Genomic DNA, 22400 nt, shown 5'->3' with positions numbered 1-22400 from the left:
TCTTTTCTGTTCTTTTCTTTTCTGTTCTTTTCTTTTCTTCTGCAATACATAAAGCAGTCTTGAGTGGCTGACTTGCTTTTCAGACGTCATGCTTTTAAACCACTTGATAAGAGAATTTTAAGAAAACTGCCCACCGGATCCCATTGATAAATGCTTTCCTTTTCCAACATCTGGATAACACTCTACAGCTGGCGCTAACATCTGGGAGGCCACAGAATGACTGGCGCACAGCTGTGCTATCAGTCTGGATGCCAAGGCATCTTGTGTTGCTAGGCAGCGGCAGGGGCTCTCGTAAGTCACATGGGACTTAATGGTTTCGCGATAGCGGTGGCCAGATTGGCTTCAGATGAATGTGCCACCCTGCAGAAATCTCTCAAGCCGTGTAGCACACCGAGTATGTACAGCCGGTGCTTTTGAGAGGGTTAGGAGTATTTAGGAGGATTCAAAATTAATTCTTTACATGTCTCTACCTTGAAGTGAAGAGAATAAGGGAGGTGTTGTGCACCTCTTGAAATTCAAGTCTGACGTCTAGAGCTTAAGAATTGTCACAAACACTACGGATTAAAGCTTTTTGTTACTTGGTTAGAAAGCTTCCTCAGCTGAGGTCTTTTTGCTCTGATAATCCGAATGGACAGATCTGTGTGTGCTGATCCTCCACATTCACTTGCATTTTTAGCAACAAGTGTCAAGTGACCCTTTCTGTTGAAGCCAGCGCATCATTTGAGGGGCATCTGCTTATATGTCTAATGTATTGTCTGTGGATTATAAGCATGTAACACTCCTTTTTGTTTGATTCTAAAATTTAGAGTGGAATTTGTTGGTAGTGAAAAGTCAAGCAAAAATAACACTTTTTAATTAGCTTTTTTAAAAGATTACAATTTGCAAGCTTTCGAGGCCCCTTCTTCAGGCGAGATGAAGGTGTCATTTTGCTTGACTTCTCATTACATTCATAATGGCTAACACAGTACAACACCTTAGTACTATAGATCCATCCATCCATTATCCAACCCGCTATATCCTAACTACAGGGTCACGGGGGGTCTGCTGGAGCCAATCCCAGCCAACACAGGGCGCAGGGCAGGAAACAAACCTCGGGCAGGACGCCAGCCCACCGCAGAGTACTATAGATATTCTTTATAAATGAATCCATCCCTTCATTTTCTAGCTTGCTATTCCAGCCCAGGGTGGCAGGGAGTAAGAGCCCACCCTGGCCAGAGTGGGGCTGGATCGGAGTTAACCCATTGTAGGGCAAGCGTAGACTCACTTACCGAGTCAATTGAGATGATCCAGTGACTTATGAAGCATAATCAAGTCAACATTAGTTCCGGCTCATTTTAAAACAAGTTTTACCAGATTAGGAACCACCAAATGCTATTTACTCTTTTTTTAAGTAAGATATTAATACAATTACACATCTAATTACATAAAACACAAACACTAGACACCATGTGTGGCTTGACTTAAAAGTTTTTTTTTTCTTTTACTCACCGGAGTTCTTGAGAAAAAAAAATCATAGAAACACAGAAACTATTAATACTCGTAGAGCTGTAATTCTAACATACACCCTTATTTTAAATTTCCAACTATATTCCTACTTATTATATATACTAAATCAAACTGTTTTAATTTCCTTTAGTTTCCTTCTCTAGTGACTGCTGTTACTGGAAATCCTTCACCCTTCACCTCCCAAGATTCCCTTCACTCAGCCAGACAATTCAAATTAAAAGTCCTGTTACCAATCTCGGTTTACATAGGCAGATTAAAAGTCTTGCCCTATTAAGCTACACATAACACACATCCTCTCCCCATTCTGTTATTTTTCTAAAATAACTAAATTATTAAACTAGATACAATTACCTCACTAGATATTAGATACAATTACCTCACTAGATATTAGATACAATTACCTCACTAGATACTAGATACAATTACCTTACAATTACCCTCCTCACCTATTCTGTTTCTCTTCTCGGTACTCAGATGTAGCACTTGGTGCCACGGCCCACCTGCCAAGTTGTTTTGCCTGCCTAAGGTAAAGTCATCTCTGATGGTGGATTGCAGGAATCGTCAGGTAGACGGGTCCTTTCATTGGATTGGCTGGCCCAGCAGTGACTCAGCTGGGGAATGAGACAGACAGACAGACAGACAGACAGACAGACAGACAGACAGACAGACAGACAGACAGACAGACAGACAGACAGACAGACAGATAGATAGATAGATAGATAGATAGATAGATAGATAGATAGATAGATAGATAGATAGATAGATAGATAGATAGAAAGTGTTATAATATGTTTTGTTATTAAGTTTAATGTCACTGTTCTCTGTGCCCACTGTTATGGAGTCATTCATACAGGCAGACCAAGTATGGTACACAGGGGCTCAGCATCAGCATTTAGAATTGCCGAGCCAAGCACAGGACTAGAGAGCCAATGACAACTGGAGAATTGATTAGTCAGCCTAAAGACAGACTAGTATATTTCTGTCTTTTGTCAACACACCATCCTCTTTCCTTGTTGGGAGAATGAGAACTGTATGTAGGCATTGTGCTATTCCTGTATTTTTGAAGGTGGGGTTTGAGTCCTTTCCTGTCCTTGTTTGGATCAAGAGAAGGAGCCTGCACATGGAGCAACCAGAATATAAGGATGGACCTACAGCCAACACACTTTGAAGCTGCCGGGCGGAAGATTATGTCTTCTGTCCTGTGAAAATCCTTTCAGCGTGGCGACGAAAAATGGCAGACTGCGTAGGTCAAGACCCCCACATTGCTTGATAAAGTCTGTCATAAGCTTCCCGTCTGTAATACAACATGAACCCGTCAGTAAAGTGAGCTAAATTATCCTTTATACTTCTCTGGTAATCTTGTAACCGCCATATTGCATGCTGGGGGTGGGGGGGGGGGGGGGGGGAATAATACCTTTTTTATTTATAATTATTTAAATTCAGGTTAATTAAAACGGTGCAATTGAAAAGAACACATTTCCAGAGAGCTAATGCCTCTTAAGAAGACAGACAGACAGACAGACAGACAGACAGACAGACAGACAGACAGACAGACAGACAGACAGACACTATATAACAGATAGACAGATAGATAGATAGATAGATAGATAGATAGATAGATAGATAGATAGATAGATAGATAGATAGATAGATAGATAGATAGATAGATAGATAGATAGATAGATAGATAGATAGATAGAAACTTTATTAATCCCAAGGGGAATTTCACATACTCCAGCAGCATACTGATAAAAAACAATATTAAATTAAAGAGTGATAACAATGCAGGTATACAGACAGACAATAACTTTGAATAATGTTAACATTTACCCCCCACCCCCACTCGGGGGGTGGAATTGAAGAGTCGCATAGTGTGTGGGAGGAACAATCTCTTCAGTCTGTCAGTGGAGCAGGACGTTGACAGCAGTCTGTCACTGAAGCTGCTCCTCCATCTGGAGATGATCCTGTTCAGTGGATGCAGTGGATTCTCCATGATAATCGAGAATGAATGGCCAATAGGGGCAAGGCAGCTTGATGGCCATGGTCTATAGGACTCTAAACAAATCTGAATTGTATTATGTGATATCATCTACTGTTGAATTCTGGTCCGTACTGTATATGCTATATATATAGGGCTGGGCATAATTAATTAACGGTGACAATTATTTTATCGCGTGTTAACGCAGTTTTTGTTATTATTATTATTATTTTGAAAGCCTCAGTCTCGCCAGCGATCGATAGAGATCAGTGATCTTCTTGTTACAGAGCTTTTCAAAATGTTTTTGCTAGAAAGAAACTTAGCTTTGCTGATTTGACGTCAATTCCCTGCGCGTGCATGAGTAGCAAAGAGCAAACAGCTTCTAAAATGGCCTGTGGAGAGATACCAAAGTGAACGCTCAAAGCAAAATAATCCGTTGATGACTTTTTTTGTATGATCTCTGAATCGGACTCTGATTTGTCGAACTCCGATTTTGATGCAAGTGATCTGGGGCCTCATGTATAAACGGTGCGTACGCACAGAAATGTTGCGTACGAACCTTTCCACGCTCAAATCGCGATGTATAAAACCTAAACTTGGCGTAAAGCCACGCACATTTCCACGGTAACTCATTCCTTGGCGTACGCAATTTCTCCGCCCGGTTTTGCAGACTGGCGGCACCCAGCGTCAAAGCAGTGCTACTGTTCCTGTGTGGTTACCCTTTCATTCTTAAATCCACATTCCTGGCGCGGCTTTATAAATACACTGAAATTAACTGCATATTGTTTATTAGTGTAATGCATCTGATTGTAATTAACCTGCAGCAATATAATGGTCCAGGGAATAGCCATAGTATTCCAAATACCATAACTGCTTTAGCGTTGTAACTCTCACTGCATCTTCTTTCAGCTGATCCCGTTAAGGGTTGCCACAGCAGATCATCTTTTTCCACATTACTCTCATTGCACCACTCGGAGTATTTATGTCACTGTATCTGAGTGGGAAATCGCAGCAGCAGCTGATTGGAAAGAGAATTATCGGTATACAGAATGAAGCAGATGCTGCCTGAGCCACAGCAAACGCTTTAGTCCCTGTACGGACTTCGCGGTTTAGAAACAGTTTCATCCCAAGAACTCTAAACACATTAAATCAGTCCATCAAGTGCTCCTTGTAGAAATGTTTGGACTTATAAGTACAATTACCTCACTGTAAACTTGCACTACAGTTATAATATTGCACAACCTGCGCCACTTTATAAAGGGCGTATTTACATGTGATGACGGTATTCATTTCTAAGACGAAATGCAGCAAAACATGTTGATTATATTATACAGATAAAACTTTAACTTCATTTAAATAATCTGTATTGTTTATAATTAAACATGTGAGTACACGGTGCCGCAGCGATAGCTAGTTCAGTAATTGTTCCTGCCTTGCGCTGTATTATTGCTGGTGCTGACGCGACACTGGAAAGATAGACGGATATAATAATTAAACACGTACTACTAAGATATTTCAATGTTCCTTAAAAGTTTTGAAGAATCGAAGTTCTAAGCTTACAGATGGCTTCACGTCTATTACATAGCTTATTGTGTGGCGATTGAGTTTTTGGAGAAAGAAAAGTAAGGACAGGAATTGGAGGTTAGTACGTTTGAAAGAGACAGTACTGCTGTGATAAATTATTTCATTGAAGGTTGCGCATGGTGCAGCAAGCCTCTTGCGTGAGACATGAACAAGCACTACGCCACCGTGTTCCCATGTTTAATAACATGCTTTCATTCCTATCATCATGAAAAAGATATCACGTATACATCTCAGTATTTTAATTATTCAGAGAGCTGTAATATCACGAATGTAATGGATTCTGTGTCCTGTCGGAGAAAGAGAAAGCCCGTTTAAAAAGCAGGTAGTGATTCATACACATAGAGCACATAGAAGATCAAATACAGAACAAAGCATTTAACATGCCACTTTAGTTACAATGGGATTTGAGAAACTAGTAAATTAAACGATTTTAAGATGAAGTTTATGATGTTCTACTTTAATGGCAAAATAAACTACGTGATTAAAGTGGAAATTTCGAGATTAAAGTTGACATTTCGTGCTTTTTTCCCCACTGTGTGCCTTTTTTTGTCTGTACCCTAATAAGCTTTCATATGACACTCAGACGGTGGGCTACGACTCGCTTTTTCACGGCGACTTTGATATGTGATTTCTTTTTTATTTCGGGCACTGTGTGACTTTGTGAAGTTGAGCCTTCGAGTTTCTCCGACACTCTGTCACTCGATCAGCTTCCTTTTGTTGATTATATCACTGTTTAAACCAACAAGTAGTACGTTTTTCCTTTGCCTCCACTTGGTATTCGCTGAAATTCTTATATTTTCTCCCGTGCTTTTCCCATTGTCTTTTCACAGAAGGCTGTTTATATTTATTTGCATATTCAAAGAGGCGTAATTCTGGGAGGAGTTGGGGCGGGACAGAAGGCACGTGCACGTGCGTTACTTTTCACGCAAATCGGGATTTATGTAGTGGAAGAACGTGAAAGTATGCGTGCGCACAGATTCCTGCATCTGGATTTTTCTGTGCGTACGCACAATCCCACTTTTGTGCTTACGCCATGTTATAGTGTGAGTTCTACGCACAGCATCACTGACACTGATTTAAATGTCTCTGACTCCCTGATGAGAGGCGGTGGGCTTCTTTTCAAGCCAAACCCAGGACTGCTTCCAGTGTCATCGCATTGCCGGTCATTTAAAATTCACGTCCGGCCCCGTGTGACTGATGCCTGTAAATTAAGCAGAAATAGCTTCATCGCTGGAAATGCAATCCAGTCTTGTGTATTCACGCTATCACCTGACAAAGGTTCAAGAGTCCCAGCGCTCCTTTTATTCTCCTGTTTTTTTTTTTTTCTGTCACCATGTCACAGCATCATGTCACTATCACTCCTGAGCACCTGGTGAGGCAGACAGCTTTACGTAAAACAGCCTCCGCTGCTACAGTACTGTCAAACTTTTCCTTTTCCATTTCATGTCAGTTTTGCGTTCATCAGCCCCAAATGTCAACAGTCTGTAGATCTCAACTCTTCTTTTACCTTTTTTGCATGTTATTAACCTTCACGTCAAATTGCAAGAAGGACAAACACAATGCAATCAAAAATACAAAGAACACCATTTCAGAAAAATGAACATTAAGAACACAAATCAGCACTTAACCTTCACCCTTGGCCTGTTCAGAGAGCCATATTGACCAAAACCTCATCAAGCAGAGGCAGAGGCCCAGCAGGCAACTTCAGAAGAGCTTTAATGAAGTCTCGCCTAATTCTAAAGAAGCTTGGTACTTTATCTTTTAAGAAAAAAATATTTTTTTAACTTCATCTAAATAATACTGCACTTTTGCAGATAGCATGTTTTTAAGTCTAGAAGTTCAGAACCAATAGCCAGTTTATTGTCACCAATGAACTTATTGTGCACTCGTGCCCCCCTTGTATGATCATTTGGCTGACACCTTTATCCAGGGCCACTTGCAACGTTTGAGAGATACGAGGCATTACTGCTCCATCTGTTAGAATGACAAATTATATGGCTGTGTCTCTGTCGTGTGGCATTTGGCATGGGATTCATAAAAGAAGGGGGATGAAGTGACTCGTTGAGCTTGACATTGCGTCAGCAGCCGCATTTGATCCCACAACCTCATAATATGAAGTGCAAAGCTTTAACCAGTACACCTTGCCGCATGCCAAAATGTTATTATTAGTTAGTCAGTCAGTCATCAGTGAAACTGCTATATCCTAATACAGGGTCACGGGGGTCTGCTGGAGCCAATCCCAGCCAAGACAGGGTGCAAGGCAGGAAACAAACCCCAGGCAGGGTGCCAGCCCACTGCAGGGCACACACACTAGGGACAATTGAGGATGTGAGTTCCAAAATCTGCTAAATACACCTTTTGGTAAAATTTAGTGAACACGTGATTGTGACTTTTCATGCAGTTGGTCATGCACCGAAAATATGTTTGAGCTTCAAAACCTGCTAACTGCAACAGTGTAGTGCTATAGTTTTAGGGATTTAGTTTCAAAATTTGCTTACGGACCCAGATTTTCCTATTTATCTCCAAAATTTATCTTTTGTACTTAGCTGATTTTGGAACTGAGCTCCTCAATTTAGGATCATCAATGCACCTAACCTGCATGTCTTTGGACTGTGGGAGGAAACCCACGCAGACACAGAAAGAACATGCAAACTCCACGCAGGGAGGACCCGGGAAGCGAACTCGGGTCTCCTAACTGCGAGGCACTGTGCCACCCATGTTATTATTATTTATTGCAATATTTGGCTTTGGACTTCAAACCCTGAGGTTGTGGGTTCAAATCCCACTACTTATCTTATGTAAAAATAAGCAGGTCACTTGACCTGCTTGTCCTGCAACTGGAAAAAATACAAAAGAAATGTAACCAACTGTATCGTAAATGTCGCTTTGAATAAAGGCATCAGCCAAATAAATAAATGTAAAATAATTAAATATAATAAGTAAATTATTTGCTATCACCTTCATCTTTACTATGTATGTGTGTATGCATACAGTATATGTCAGGCGTCCCCAACTCCGGTCCTAGAGGGCCGCGGTGGCTGCAGGTTTTCATTGTAACCCTTTTCTTAATTAGTGACCTGTTTTTGCTGCTAATTAACTTCTATTGAATTCATTTTATTTGACTTGCTCTTGAAGACTTAGACCCATCAATTGTTTCTATTTCCTTAATTAGCAGCCAAACAATAATGAGATACAAAACGAGCCAAAACAACTGGTGTCCATCATACAATATCTGAAAATAAGGAAAGATGAAGGTCTCAGGAATGTTGACCTGCTCAGGTCCTCAAAACATTTTATCAGAGCTCTTAAGAAATGAGGAAGTCAACAATTTCAGAAACGTCTGCTATTGCACAATGAGAGCAGCAACAAGCCATGGAATTAAAGAATGAGTTTAATTAACAAGAATCGGCGCCTAATTAAGCAGCTGATTGGAGTTTGAGGTCCTGACTTAGTTGGTCTTCTGTTGGCTCACTCACTTCACATTTCATTTCTGTTTGGGTGCCATTGAAGGAAAGAAATGAAGCAATTCAGAGGAACGAATCTTAAAAAACAAGTCAATTAGAATGAAAGGAAAAGGAGTTAATTAGCAGCACAAACTGCTCACCAATTTGGAAAAGGATTTGAATTAAAACCTGCAGCCACTGCTGCCCTCCAGGACCAGAGTCGGAGACCACTGGTGTATACATTGAAACAAAAGGACACAAGAGAGCATAAAAGGTTGAAGCAGCGGATGGTGATCCCCATATAACTGAAAATCGAAATGAATGAACAGTTATGGAGACGATAGTCCCAAAGTAGACTGCCGGCTGCATTAATGGCGACCCTTTTAAGGCTGTCCAGGTGGCAGAGGTGGGTCCAAGTCCCCCGCACTGGATGTGATGTCAGAGATCCTCATGCTGTTAATCTTCTATTCTGTGTATTGAAAGATAGGAGAGTCCACACGTGACAGTGCCAACTTGTGGTCTGGAGGTGATATCACTGATAGAAGAGCCCTGAGGATTTATCTGAATTGTGTGTGTGTGTGACAGTAGATATATACTGTATATACATGTAAGGTCATTTGTGTTTTCTTTTTAAATATAGTAAAGTATCTTTTAATACCTTCCAGAAATTCAGGGGAACAAATCTTAAAAAACAAGTCAATTAAAATGAAAGGAAAAGGAGTTAATTAGCAGTAAAAACTGGTCACCAATTAAGAAAAGGGTTTGAATGAAAACCTGCAGCCACTGCGGCCCTCCAGGACCAGAGTCGGAGACCACTGGTGTATACGTTGAAACAAAAGGACACAAGAGAGCATGAAAGGTTTTCCAACAAGGCCAACACTCCAAGCATAAAGCCAAAGCTACACAGCAATGGCTTCAGAACAACAATGTGAATGTCCTGCAGTGGCCGAGTCTGAGTCCAGATCTCAGTCCCATAGTGAATGTGGTTCTGGACTTGCTTGACCAAGGCTCTTCTGTCACGATCAACGTGCATCTTGATAGAGCTTCAGCAGTTTCACAAAGAAGAATGAGAAAAAAATGGCAGAGGCCAGATATGCAAAGCCAATAAGAGTACAAAGACTCAGGGCTGTCATGGCTGCCAAGGGTGCATCTGCTCAATACTGACTTTGAGGTGGTGCACACTTACGTAATTGATTATTTTGTGTTTTATAGATAGATAGATAGATAGATAGATAGATAGATAGATAGATAGATAGATAGATAGATAGATAGATAGATAGATAGATAGATAGATAGATAGATAGATAGATAGATAGATAGATAGATAGATAGATAGATACTTTATTAATCCCAAGGGGAAATTCACAATTATATTATATTATATATATAATAATTATATTTGTAGAACATAAGAACATTTGAAAAACAAGAGGAGACCATTCTGTCCATTAAGCTCATTTACTTAGCTAATAGCTAAGCCGGTCCAGTACCTCATCCAGATTCTTCTTAAAGGTTATCAAGGTTTCTGCTTCAACTCCATGTCTCGGTAGTTTGTTTCAGAGTCCCACAACTCTTTGCATAAAGAAGAGCTTCCTGGCTTCAGTCTGAAATGCACTTCCCCTTAATTTCCACTGATGTCCTGAAACTCAGTCCAATTCATTTAGAGCTCTTTGCACTTTGACATTAAAGAGTCTTTGTCTGTTGAGCACTGTCGTAAAAGCCAAATTGAATCCGATTTAATCCCCAGCTGATGTTATTTCAGAAGAATTAAATGGATAGGAAGTTTTTCTTTATACCGAGGACCACAGATGCATTGAAGAAGTAACCAAGTAGGGTGGTAGACAGCAGGACTTTGGGAACTCTCAATACTCCAGCTGATGTTATTTTAGAAGAATTCAATGACAAGCTTTGTTAGGCTGAATGGCCCTCTGGACTTTCTCGGGACCTTTTCTAGTGCTGCTTTGTCCTTTTTGTAGCCTGGAGACCAAACCTGCACCCAGTACTCCAGATGAGACCTCACCAGTGTGTTATAAAGGTTGAGCAGAACCTCCTGTGACTTGAACTCCACACATCAAGGCGCTATATAACCTGAACATTCTGCTAGCCTTCTTAATGGCTTCTGAACACTGCCTGGCAGATGATAATGTCGAGTCCACTACGACTCCTAAATTCTTCTCATAAGGTGGCCTTTTGATTTTCAGACCTCCAATTCAGTATTCAACCTTAACATTTGTAGTTCCTACATGTAATACTTTACATTTACTTAAAGAGAAACTCTCTTGACTTGTACTCCACACTTCATGGCGCTATATAACCTAACATCCTACAAGCATTTTTGATCACTTCTGTCCTCTGCCTACACATAGACAGTGTCCAGTCCACTATGACTCCCTGGTCCATCTCAATGGAGACCCAAACTGCACCCAGGAGTCCAGATGAGGCCTCACCAGTGTGTTAACAAGCTTCAGCAGAACCTCCTGTGACTTGAACTCCACACATCAAGGCGCTATATAACCTGAACATTCTGCTAGCCTTCTTAATGGCTTCTGAACACTGCCTGACAGATGATAATGTCGAGTCCACTACGACTCCTAAATTCTTCTCATAAGGTGGCCCTTTGATTTTCAGACCTCCAATTCAGTATTCAACTTTAACATTTGTAGTTCCTACATGTAATATTTTACATTTACTTAAAGAGAAACTCTCTTGACTTGTACTCCACACTTCATGGCGCTATATAACCTAACATCCTACAAGCATTTTTGATCACTTCTGTCCTCTGCCTACACATAGACAGTGTCCAGTCCACTATGACTCCCTGGTCCATCTCAATGGAGACCCAAACTGCACCCAGGAGTCCAGATGAGGCCTCACCAGTGTGTTAACAAGCTTCAGCAGAACCTCCTGTGACTTGTACTGCACACATCAAGGCGCTATATAACTGAACATTCTTGTAGCCACAGTGAATTAATGCTGTAGAACAATAAACAACAGAAACTTCTAGGGGGTGAAAACTTTCAATAGACACTCTGGTCTTATGGATGCATGCTAAACTTTGACAGCTCATAGTGTAAGGAAGAAGCCCACCCCGGACAGGGGAACAATCTATCCCACTTATTTTCACCAGTCCATCCTCCTACCTGTTCCGCTGAAGCATAATAATTTTTCTTTTGAGATCAGAAGATGAAATGAGAACAAAATGGAGTACACAGCCAATGAGACAAATCAATCTTTTGCCGAGCCAGAAATGTGAGACAAACAATCAGAATCGTAGGCCAGAGAGTGACACAGAGAAACCTGAAAAGCACACATTAAGTCTTTAGTTTTATCTAAACACGAATACCAAAACGGCACGTGAAATGACCCTTTATTGGGTTGCACCGATGACATCACGTGAGCACACTCCTGTGGAATTCTGGGAGGTTGCCTTGGCAATAGCCGATGTGAAAATCTCCAAGATGGCACCGCCCATCAATATTTAAAACACGATAAGACTTTAAAAAAAATGACATCTTAGTTAGGAAGCAAGCTGGGACAAAATAAATGCTTAATTCGTATTCCTTCACCTCACAAACTCCAAAATAGCCACCAGAAATCCCAAAAAAATTCCACAAAAAAAAAAAAAATAACACCAATCACAACACTGCCACACACGTCTTTGGTTTTTCACTCCCATATCCACAGAGTACTTGGAGGAAAACCCCCTTAGACAATGTTAGACACCTCGGGAGGCCGAACTGTGAAGCAGCAGCACTAAGCACTGCGCCGCTCTACTACCCACATATATAACTGAGCATCATTTTAAAAATTACGGCAGAAAGTAAGACTGAAATTATAATAATACAAAAAGAAAAACTAATAAGTCGATGTTAACATCAAAATGATAAAACAATTCCACCATCGGATTCTTTGAACAGGCAATTTACTGTATTACATGTTCACTTTGTATTTGTTCATTTTTAATTAAAACAGAAAAGTGAGAGATTCCTGTTCAAACAACAGGCCTACTGAGGAGCAGCAGCAGGTGGTGAAAATACTTAAATGACAAAACTTTTTAAAGCTTCATGATGTGCTGCCCACAGGCTTTGCAACAAAACTTAAAATAGCTACATACAGTATGTGATGGCAGCAATTATTAGAATTCGAGGACGGAATCCTGAATCCTGGTTATTGTCTGTGTGGAGTTTGTTTGCTCTTCTCCCGTCTACACTGGTTTTCCTCCCAAATCCGCAAAGAAGTGCTGGTTATATTAATAATAATAATAATAATAATAATAATAATAATAATTCTGTACATTTATATAGAGCTTTTCTCACTTCTCAAAGTGCTTTACATAATGAGTGGGGGGCCACTTCAACCACCACCAAGGTGTAGCACCCACCTGAATGATGTAATGGCAGCCATTTTACGGCAGTGCGCTCCAGCAGGCCTTCCATATGCTGAAGAGGAAACTTGAGGGGACAAGCCCCCCGAAAGATGCAGGAGCTGAAGATGGCTGCCTTAGAGGCTTGACAGAGCATCACCAGAGAAGACCCTCAGCAGCTGGTGATGTCTGTGAATCTCAGACTTCAAGCAGTCATTGCATGTGAGTTATATCCGACAAAGGACTAAATATAATAATAATAATAATTCATTACATTTACATAGCGCTTTTCTCACTATTCAAAGCACTTTACATACTGAGCGGGGGGCCACTTCAACCACCACCAGTGTCTAGCACCCACCTGAATGATGTAATGGCAGTCATTTTACAGCAGAACGCTCCCCAGATGTTAACAATTAGGGGCTGAAGGTGTGAGAGAGAGACAGTGGGCCAGGACAACAGGATACACCCTACTCTTGATGCAGGACGACCTGGGATCTTTAATGACCACAGAGAGTCAGGACCTCGGTTTTATATCTCATCTGAAGGATGGCACCTTTCTCACAGCACAGTGTCCCCATCACTGCGCTGGGGCATTGGGATCAACATTCAGACTAAAGGGGTAAGCGCCCCCTGCTGGCCTCACCAACACCTCTTCTAGCAGCAACCCAAGCTTTTCCCAGCTGGTCTCCCATCCAAGTACTGGCCGTTCCTGAACAGGCTTAGCTTCAGGTGTTCTTGTGGATCCAAAAAGGCCACGTGTGTGTCTAAGGGGGTTCTGTTATGGACTGGCACCTGACTTTGCGGATGCAGCGTGTGGTGTAAATGTCCATGATGGAGGGAAGAGAGACACCGATGATCTCCTCAGCTGTCTTCATTATCTGTTGACTGTGCAATTTCCAAACCAGACAGTGATGCAGTTGCTCAGGATGCTCTCTATGGTTCCTCTGTAGAATGTTGTTAGAGTAGCTGGTGGAAGATGGGCTTTCCTCAGCCTACGCAGGAAGTATAGTCGCTGCTGGCCTTTTTTGGATAAAGAGCTGGTGTTGTGGGACCAGGTGAGGTTCTCTGCCAGGTGGACACCCAGGAATTTGATGCTATTGATGACCTCCACAGTTGAGCTGTCAATGTTCAGTAGCAGATGGTCACTCTTAGTCTTCCTAAAGTCAACAGTCATCTCCTTTGTTTTGTCTACATTCAGAAGTTATTGGCTTTACACCAGTCCGTTAACCGCTGCACCTCCTCTCTGTATGCTGACTCATTGTTGTTGCTGATGAGACCCACCACAGTCGTGTCATCTGCAAATTTTATGATGTGATTAGAGCTGTGTGTTTCTGCACAGTCATGAGTCAGCAGTGTGAACAGTAATGGACTGAGCACACAGCCTTGAGGGGCTCAAGTGCTCAGTGTGGTGGTTCTGGAGATGTTGTTTCCTGTCCTGACTGACTGAGGTCTCTCAGTCAGGAAGTCCAGAATCCAGTTACAGAGGTAGGTGTTCAGTCCCAGCAGGCTCAGCTTTTCCATCAGCTGCTGAAGAATGATCGTGTTGAATGCTGAGCTGAAGTCAATAAACAGCATTTGAACATATGTGTCTTTATTGTCCAGATGAGCGAGAGCCAGATGGAGAGTGGTGGCTATTGCATAATCTGTTGAATGGTTCCGGCAGTAAGCAAACTTCAGGGGGTCCAGTGAGGGGGGTAGCAGGGTTTTGATGTGCTTCATGATAAGCTTCTCGAAGCACTTCATAATGATGGGTGTGAGTGCAACGGGACAGTAGTCATTGAGGTTGGATGCTTGTGACTTTTTTGACACAGGAACTATGGTGGTGGTTTTAAAGCAGGTTGGGACGATGGCGGTGCTCACGGAGATGTTGAAGATGTCAGTAAAAACATCTTGCAGCATGTTGACGAGAACTGCACACAGGACTCCAGATGTGGTCTTATAGTTTGAGCACAATGTCCCTTGAATTAAATTTAACAGTTTTTATGATATAACATAACATTTTATTTGCCTTTTCAATTACTTCTGTGCCTTTCTTAGTTGATGAAAATGTGTCACCACATCAAGAAAACAATCCCTGCCGTGAATTCACAATCACTTTGAAGCAGTGAGGCGGAGGGAGGTCTCCGGTGAGCTCCTCCTTGCTCTGCACTTCGTACCTCATCACTCTTCATAGCTGCCTCCCTGGAGCACCGCGCCATACACCGCATTGAAGCAATAAGTGCTTGGGTGGGCATTGTGTCTCCTCTGAACTCCCAAACACGTCTCTGTTCACACCACATCATTCTTCTTTGCACATCACCTATTTGCATAAAATTTATGACAAGTTCTGTTGTGCAGCGAAAACTCAACACATAACAGAGGGCAGGGACGACAAGTGGACCAGGGCCTCATCATACAGAAACGCATGGACTCCTGAAAACAAAGGTACTGCGGTGAGAAAAACGCCAATTATAATGTGTACTGTATGCCCTGAAATTTCTGAAGAGCAATATTTAATTTGCGATAATTACAGTATGTTTAGGAAATGAAAGAAAAAATAAAGATTGGTTATTTGGTGTGCCAAAAACACACATCATATCTAAAGAGTGTTTGAGAATGTACAGTGCTTAAATCACATGAAGCTCATCTTTATAAGAGTGACTCATAAGACAGATCCCAAAAAAAAATAAATTACTGATGACTCACAGTAAGAAAAGAATCTCAAACTCGGAGGAAGTGCATTTCAAGGTGACTCTGAGGTCTGTAGTCAATTTTACCAGCAAGTTAATGGAGAATCGGGAGTCCAATTCTGATCTGTGGAGACAGATAAGAGCGATAGATAGATAGATAGATAGATAGATAGATAGATAGATAGATAGATAGATAGATAGATAGATAGATAGATAGATAGATAGATAGATAGATAGATAGATAGATATGAAAGGCATTATATAATAGATAGATAGATAGATAGATAGATAGATAGATAGATAGATAGATAGATAGATAGATAGATAGATAGATAGATAGATAGATAGATAGATAGATAGATAGATAGATAGATAGATAGATAGATAGATAGATAGATAGATAGATAGATAGATTATGAAAGGCACTATATAATAGATAGATTATATGTTAGGCTGCAAGTGAACACTCCGTTCTTGAAGGTGGCAAGTTGGAAGCCAGAAAAACAGACAAGCGTAAGGATCAGGAGAACTTTGACAAATTTGACATCATGATCGTGTCCCGTCAGAACTGGACCATCGAGCAATGGAAGAAGGCAGCCTGGTCTGATGACTTGTGTGTTCTTTTAGATCATGATGATGGCCAAGTGTGATCATCACAACCTGCCCTCAATCTAGGAGTTCTCTTTGACTCTAGCATGTCATTTAAAGCACACATTACAAAGCTGTCCAAATCATGTTTCTTCCATCTTAAAAATGCTGGGAAATTAAGTCGCTTTCTAAATAAATAGGATTTTGAGAAATTCATTCATGCATTTATTTCTAGTAGGATTGACTACTGCAGTGCAGTGTTCACTGGTTGTTCAAACTGTTCTTTATACAGCCTCCAGTTAATCCAAAACGCTGTTACATGAATTATTACAAGAACAAGAAAATACGAACACATAACTCCAGTTCTTAGACCCTTACACTGGCTCCCGGTTAAGGTTAGGGCAGACTTCAAAATCCTCCTTTTAACATATAAAGCATTAAATGGTCGCGGTCCGGCTTACTTGTCTGAACTTATCATGACTTACAAACCAGAGTGCACATTAAGATCTCAAGATGTTGGTCTGCTTATAATTCCAAGGATTAATAAAATAACTGTGGGAGGTCGAGCTTTTAGTTACAGGGCCCCTAAACTGTGGACTGGTCTTCCTGCTACTATAAGAGATGCCCCTTTGGTCTCAGCTTTCAAATCCCGGCTGATGACTCACTACTTCAGTTTAGCACACCCTGACTAGAGCTGCTGATTAACTGTACAGACCGCATCTCTGTTGTTAGTCATTAGCACTTAAACATAAGTAACGTGAGAGTTAAAATTTGTTACTAACCCTCACCTATTCTGTTTCTCAAATGTGACACTTGGTGCCACAGCCCACCTGCCAAGTTGTTTTGCCTGCCAAAGGTAAAGTCATCTTTGATGGAGGATTGCAGTAATCGTCGCGTAGAGGGGCCCTTTCATCGGATTGGCTGGTCCAGCGCTGTTTCAGCTGTGGAATGGCCAATAGGGGGAGGCAGCTTGATGGATGAGTTCTCCAGGACTGTAAACAAATCCAAATCATATTATCTGCTATCATCTACTGTTAAATTCTGCTCCGTACTTGTAATATTTTTATTTTTATACTGTATTGAGGATTTGTTATGTTCTGTGTATTGTATTGTATTGACCCCTTTCTTTTTGACACCCACCTGGAAAGGGGTCTCTCTTTGAACTGCCTTTCCTGAGGTTTCTTGCATTTTTTTCCCTATAAGGGTTTTTTGGGGAGTTTTTTCTTGTCTTCTTAGAGAGTCCAAGGCTGGGGGGCTGTCAAGAGGCAGGGCCTGTTAAAGCCCATTGCGGCACTTCTTGTGTGATTTTGGGCTATACAAAAATAAATTGTATTGTATTATATTGTATTGTGTGTGTGTGTGTGTCATTTACCTGCGGAAGGGATAGCAGCAGGACACTCTGTGGCAAGAAGGTGAGCCTGCAGAGGTAGTGTGATGCTGTGGGCAAACTTCTGCTGGGAAACCTTGGGTCCCGGAATTCATGTTCTTGTTACTTTGATGTGTACCACCTACCTAAAGATTGTTGCTGACCATGTACACCTTTTCATGACCGTGGTATTATCTGATGGCAATGGCCTCCTTCAGCAGGATAATGTGCCCTGCCACAGTGCAAAAAATTCTCCAGAATGGTTTGAGGAACAAGACAAAGAGTTCAAGATGTTGACTTGGCCACCAAATTCCTCAGATTTCAATCCGATTGAGCATCTGTGGGATGTGCTGGAAAAACAAGTGTGATCCATGGAGGCCAAATCCTCGACAACTGCTGCTAATGTCTCGGTGCCAAAGACCACAGGACACCTTCAGAGGTCTTGTGGAGTCCTTGCCTTGATGGTCCTTTATACAATATATCAGGCAGATGGTTTTAATGTTGTGGCTGATTGGCGTATATCTGTGTGTATTACTGTATGTGTGCTAAAATAAAAATGAGTCAGTAATTGCTATTTTCTGGACATCAAGTCAATTAAAATGCACATTCTTATTTTCTTTGTTTCAGTGGGATTATTTCAGAAGACTTCGATCCAGCCTTCAGCACAAAAGATCATCAGGTTAGTAACTATGCAAGTTCTTTTTTCTTGGATTTTCCGAATGTGAGATTTGATTTATTTTTTTTCCTCATAAAATAACAATATTTAAAAAAAGACGCTTATCGAATTCCGATTTTGAAGCAAACAATCTGGAAATTGAAAACAAAGACAGGTACCTGCATCAGCTGATTGGTCCCCAGCTGGTCGTAGTGCTGAACACACTCGTGTAGCTGACACACCTACAGCAACGCTCACCCCAGGAGGACTACGAAGACATTGATCCTTGGGAGACAAGCTGGCTACTGGACTTCATGAAACGAGACGGCCTGCTAGTGCAGGGGTCACCAACTCCGGTCCTGGAGGGATGAAGAAATTCAGGGGAGCAAATCTTAAAAAAGCAATTCAATTAAAATGAATTCACAAGAAGGTGGCACGGTGGCACAGTGGGTAGCACTGCTGCCTCGCAGTAAGGAGACCTGGGTTCGCTTCCCAGGTCCTCCCTGCGTGGAGTTTGCATGTTCTCCCCGTGTCTGCGTGGGTTTCCTCCGGGCACTCCGGTTTCCTCCCACAGTCCAAAGACATGCAGGTTAGGTGGATTGGCGATTCTAAATTGGCCCTAGTGTGTGCTTGGTGTGTGGGTGTGTGTCCTGCGGTGAGTTGGCACCCTGCCCAGGATTGGTTCCTGCCTTGTGCCCTGTGTTCGCTGGGATTGGCTCCAGCAGACCCCCGTGACCCTGTGTTTGGATTCAGTGGGTTGGAAAATGGATGGATGGATGGATGAATTCACAAGAAGTTAATTAGCAGCACAAACAGGGCACTCATTAAAAAAAGGGTTAGAATTGACACCTGCAGCCACGGTGGTCCTCCAGGACCGGACTTGGCGACCCCTGTGCTAGTGGATACTACGGACTAGCAACCCCTCGGCTACTTCAATCTGTTTTTTTTCCAGAAAGTGCCTTTCAGCTTATGAGTGATGAGACAAACAGCTATGTAGTAAGTTTGTGAGTTTACATACTGGAGAGGCTCATGGAACATAAAACTGAGTGACACGTGTCATAAATACGTATTTTATGTTGATTTAAGTGTGAAACCACTGCTGTGTGTGCTGTGAAAGATGGCCGGCAGTTTATCCCAGCCAACGCCCCCAGGCCACTAGAGGGAGTCCTCCCTGCAGCATAGAGGTGCCCCAAATTCCTGCAGGGCATTATGGACAATGGAGTTCGGATGCACAGCCCTGCTGGATGTCATGGGGGTCGCCAGGAGACGCTGCAGGGAGGCACAACTGTTTTTATTATAGCCCAGAAGTACTACCTCGTCGTGGGAATGGAAGAAATGAAGTACTTCCGGGCTGAAGAAAAGGAGAGTTTCCCATCTGACCCGGAACTGCTATGAAATCACATGGACGGAGGGACAGAAGCACTTCCGGGTCAAGGAATATAAAAGGACTGTGGGAAACCCCAGCAGACTGAGCTGGAGTTGGAAGGGAGTGCGACAGAGCTGCTGGGAGAAGTGGATGATTTGTTATTTGCGATTATTGATTATTGATTTATTTGAGTAGAGTGGAGGTGGAGGTGCTTGGTGCACACTTTTGGTATAATAAATTCATCATTGAGAATTTGACCTGGTGTTTTGGCATATTGTCTGCGGGTTAGGAGGTGCGTCAGCGCCCCCTACTGTCACAGTGCTTTCCAGAGAACTGAATTTTTTGGAAAAATATTCAGCTGTTGGGACTAAAGGGGAAAAAAAAATTAGAATTAATATATAATGCTTCATAATTTTATTATACATAGTCTTTTTGACAAAGCATAAACAGTCATTTCAAAATTTTAGAAAGAACCGTGCAGTTTGATTTTCTAACATTAGCTTCATTTGTTTTTCCTCAAGAATTCCAACAGTTTGTGATTTTATTTTATAAGAAGTCCTATGCAGTTTGCTTTTGAATAATTCTACTCGATTCTGCAGAATAATGAACACTCCTTTGACATTTTGTTTGGAATGAACTCGTTACTTTATTATGAGCCACTGTGAGATTTGATTACACTTCTCTTCTGTGATTTTATTAAGAGCAGCGCCATGTGATTTCACTTCAGCGTATGTTGTGTTATCAGAAGTAGCAGGCCTGTGTTTTGCTTTTATCTTTTTTTTTTTTTTGTTAAAATATCCTGTCATATGCTTTGTCAAGCTAGAGGCACTCACTTTAAAAAACGTTGTACTGTACTCTGACTCGAAATTTAGGAATATGATAGGCCTCATTCTGTTCTTTGGCAAGTGGACTGACTAAATTTGAAATGGAGACATGTTAGTGTATAGCGGCACTGTCTGGTGTTTCTACTAATTAACCAATCAGTCAAATATTGTGGAGGGCGTCTGTCAAATAAAGCATTTACAGTGCAGTTTTTAGAACAAAAGCAAAGTTTTGTATATGCACATAGTAGTAACATGGACAACAAAAGCTACAAGACTTTGTATGGATGAGTCCAAGCCCGTCTTGACCAAATCGAGGGTCCGTGGACAGAATTCCAGATGGCTACTCTCTGTCTGTGTAATTGTATTATCCTTCTTTGAAAGGAACGATGACAAACTTCCATCAGTCTGTGTCACGTTTCACAGTGCGGTACTCGGTGGTTGTTCTGTCCTCCATTAAAATGTGTGTTTAGGGGACCTCTAGTGGCTACATTAAGTATTGTTTTATATTATTATCAGCACTCCATTTTGAAGCAAGCAGTACATGGAAAAGTAGGAGGCAGACATCCATTTCCATCTGCTGTTTATTTGTCCTTGTAAAGGCATCATCTGTATGTATTTTGTTGTTTGAGTTTTAGTTGGGGCGGCACGGTGGCGCAGTGGTAGCGCTGCTGCCTCACAGTTAGGAGACCTGGGTTCACGTCCCGGGTCCTCCCTGCGTGGACTTTGCATGTTCTCCCTGTGTCTGCGTGGGTTTCCTCCGGGCGCTCCGGTTTCCTCCCACAGTCCGAAGACATGCAGGTTAGGTGCATTGGCGATTCTAAATTGGCCCTAGTGTGTGTTTGTGTGTGTCCTGCGGTGGGTTGGCACACTGCCTGGGATTGGTTCCTGCCCTGTGTTGGCTGGGATTGGCTCCAGCAGACCCCCGTGACCCTGTGTTTGGATTCAGCAGGTTGGAAAATGGATGGATGGAGTTTTAGTTGTTCCTTTTACAGTTTTGCAAATGTTTGGTGTGTATGTAACATATCTATCTATCTATCTATCTATCTATCTATCTATCTATCTATCTATCTATCTATCTATCTATCTATCTATCTATCTATCTATCTATCTATCTATCTATATGCGTACTCACAGAAATGTTGCGTACGAACGTTTCCATGCTCAAATCGCGATGTATAAAACCTAAACTTGGCGTAAAGCCACTCACTTTTCCATGGTACCTCATGCCCTGGCGTACGTAATTTCTCCGCTTGGTTTTGCAGACTGGCGGCACCCAGCGTCAAAGCAGTGCTACTGTTCCTGTGTGGTCACCCTTTCTTTCTTAGATCCACATTCCTGACGCGGCTTTGTAAATACACTGAAACTAACTGCATATTGTTTATTAGTATAATGCATCTGATTGTAATTAACCTGTAGCAATATAATGGTCCAGGAAATAGCCATAGTATTCCAAATACCATAATTCATAACTGCTTTAGCGTTGTAACTCTCACTGCATCTTCTTCTTCTTTCAGCTGCTCTCATTTAGGGTTGCCACAGCAGATCATCTTTTTCCATATTACTCTCACTGCACCACTCGGAGTATTTATATCACTGTAACTGAGTGGGGAATCACAGCAGCAGCTGATCAGAAAGAGAATTATTGGTATACAGCATGAAGCAGACGCTGCCTCAGCCACGGCAAAACGCTTCAGAGACTTCCCAGTACGGACTTCGCGGTTTAGAAAAAGTTTAATCCCAAGAACTCTAAACGCACTCAATCAGTCCATCAAGTGCTCCTTGTAGAACTGTTTGTACTTATAAGTACAGTCACCTCACTGTAAACTTGGGATACAGTTATAATATTGCACAACCTGCGCCACTTTATAAAGCGCGTATTTACATATGATGACGATATCATTTTTAAGATGAAATGCAGCAAAATATGTTGATTATATTATACAGATAAAACTTTGACTTCATTTAAATAATCTGTATTGTTAATAATTAAACATGTGAGGACACGGTGCCGCAGCGCTAGCTAGTTCAGGGATTGTTCCTGCATTGCGTTGTATT

The 22400-nt window shown here is 41.7% G+C and overlaps 1 protein-coding gene across 2 annotated transcripts in view; it reads left to right on the top strand.

The window, feature by feature from the left end:
* Nucleotides 1-22400, top strand: part of marchf1 (membrane-associated ring finger (C3HC4) 1) — a 447051-nt gene that overhangs the window by 168364 nt on the left and 256287 nt on the right. For both annotated transcript variants that reach the window (XM_051929799.1, XM_028805007.2), the window contains exon 2: nt 18128-18179. The gene's annotated coding sequence lies outside the window, so the exon portion shown is untranslated. The remainder of the gene's footprint in view (nt 1-18127; nt 18180-22400) is intronic.

The sequence above is a fragment of the Erpetoichthys calabaricus genome, chromosome 7 (assembly GCF_900747795.2).
Source record: "Erpetoichthys calabaricus chromosome 7, fErpCal1.3, whole genome shotgun sequence".
In the NCBI taxonomy this organism is placed as follows: Eukaryota; Metazoa; Chordata; class Cladistia; order Polypteriformes; family Polypteridae; genus Erpetoichthys; species Erpetoichthys calabaricus.
This window is presented reverse-complemented; position numbering and strand designations above follow the sequence as displayed.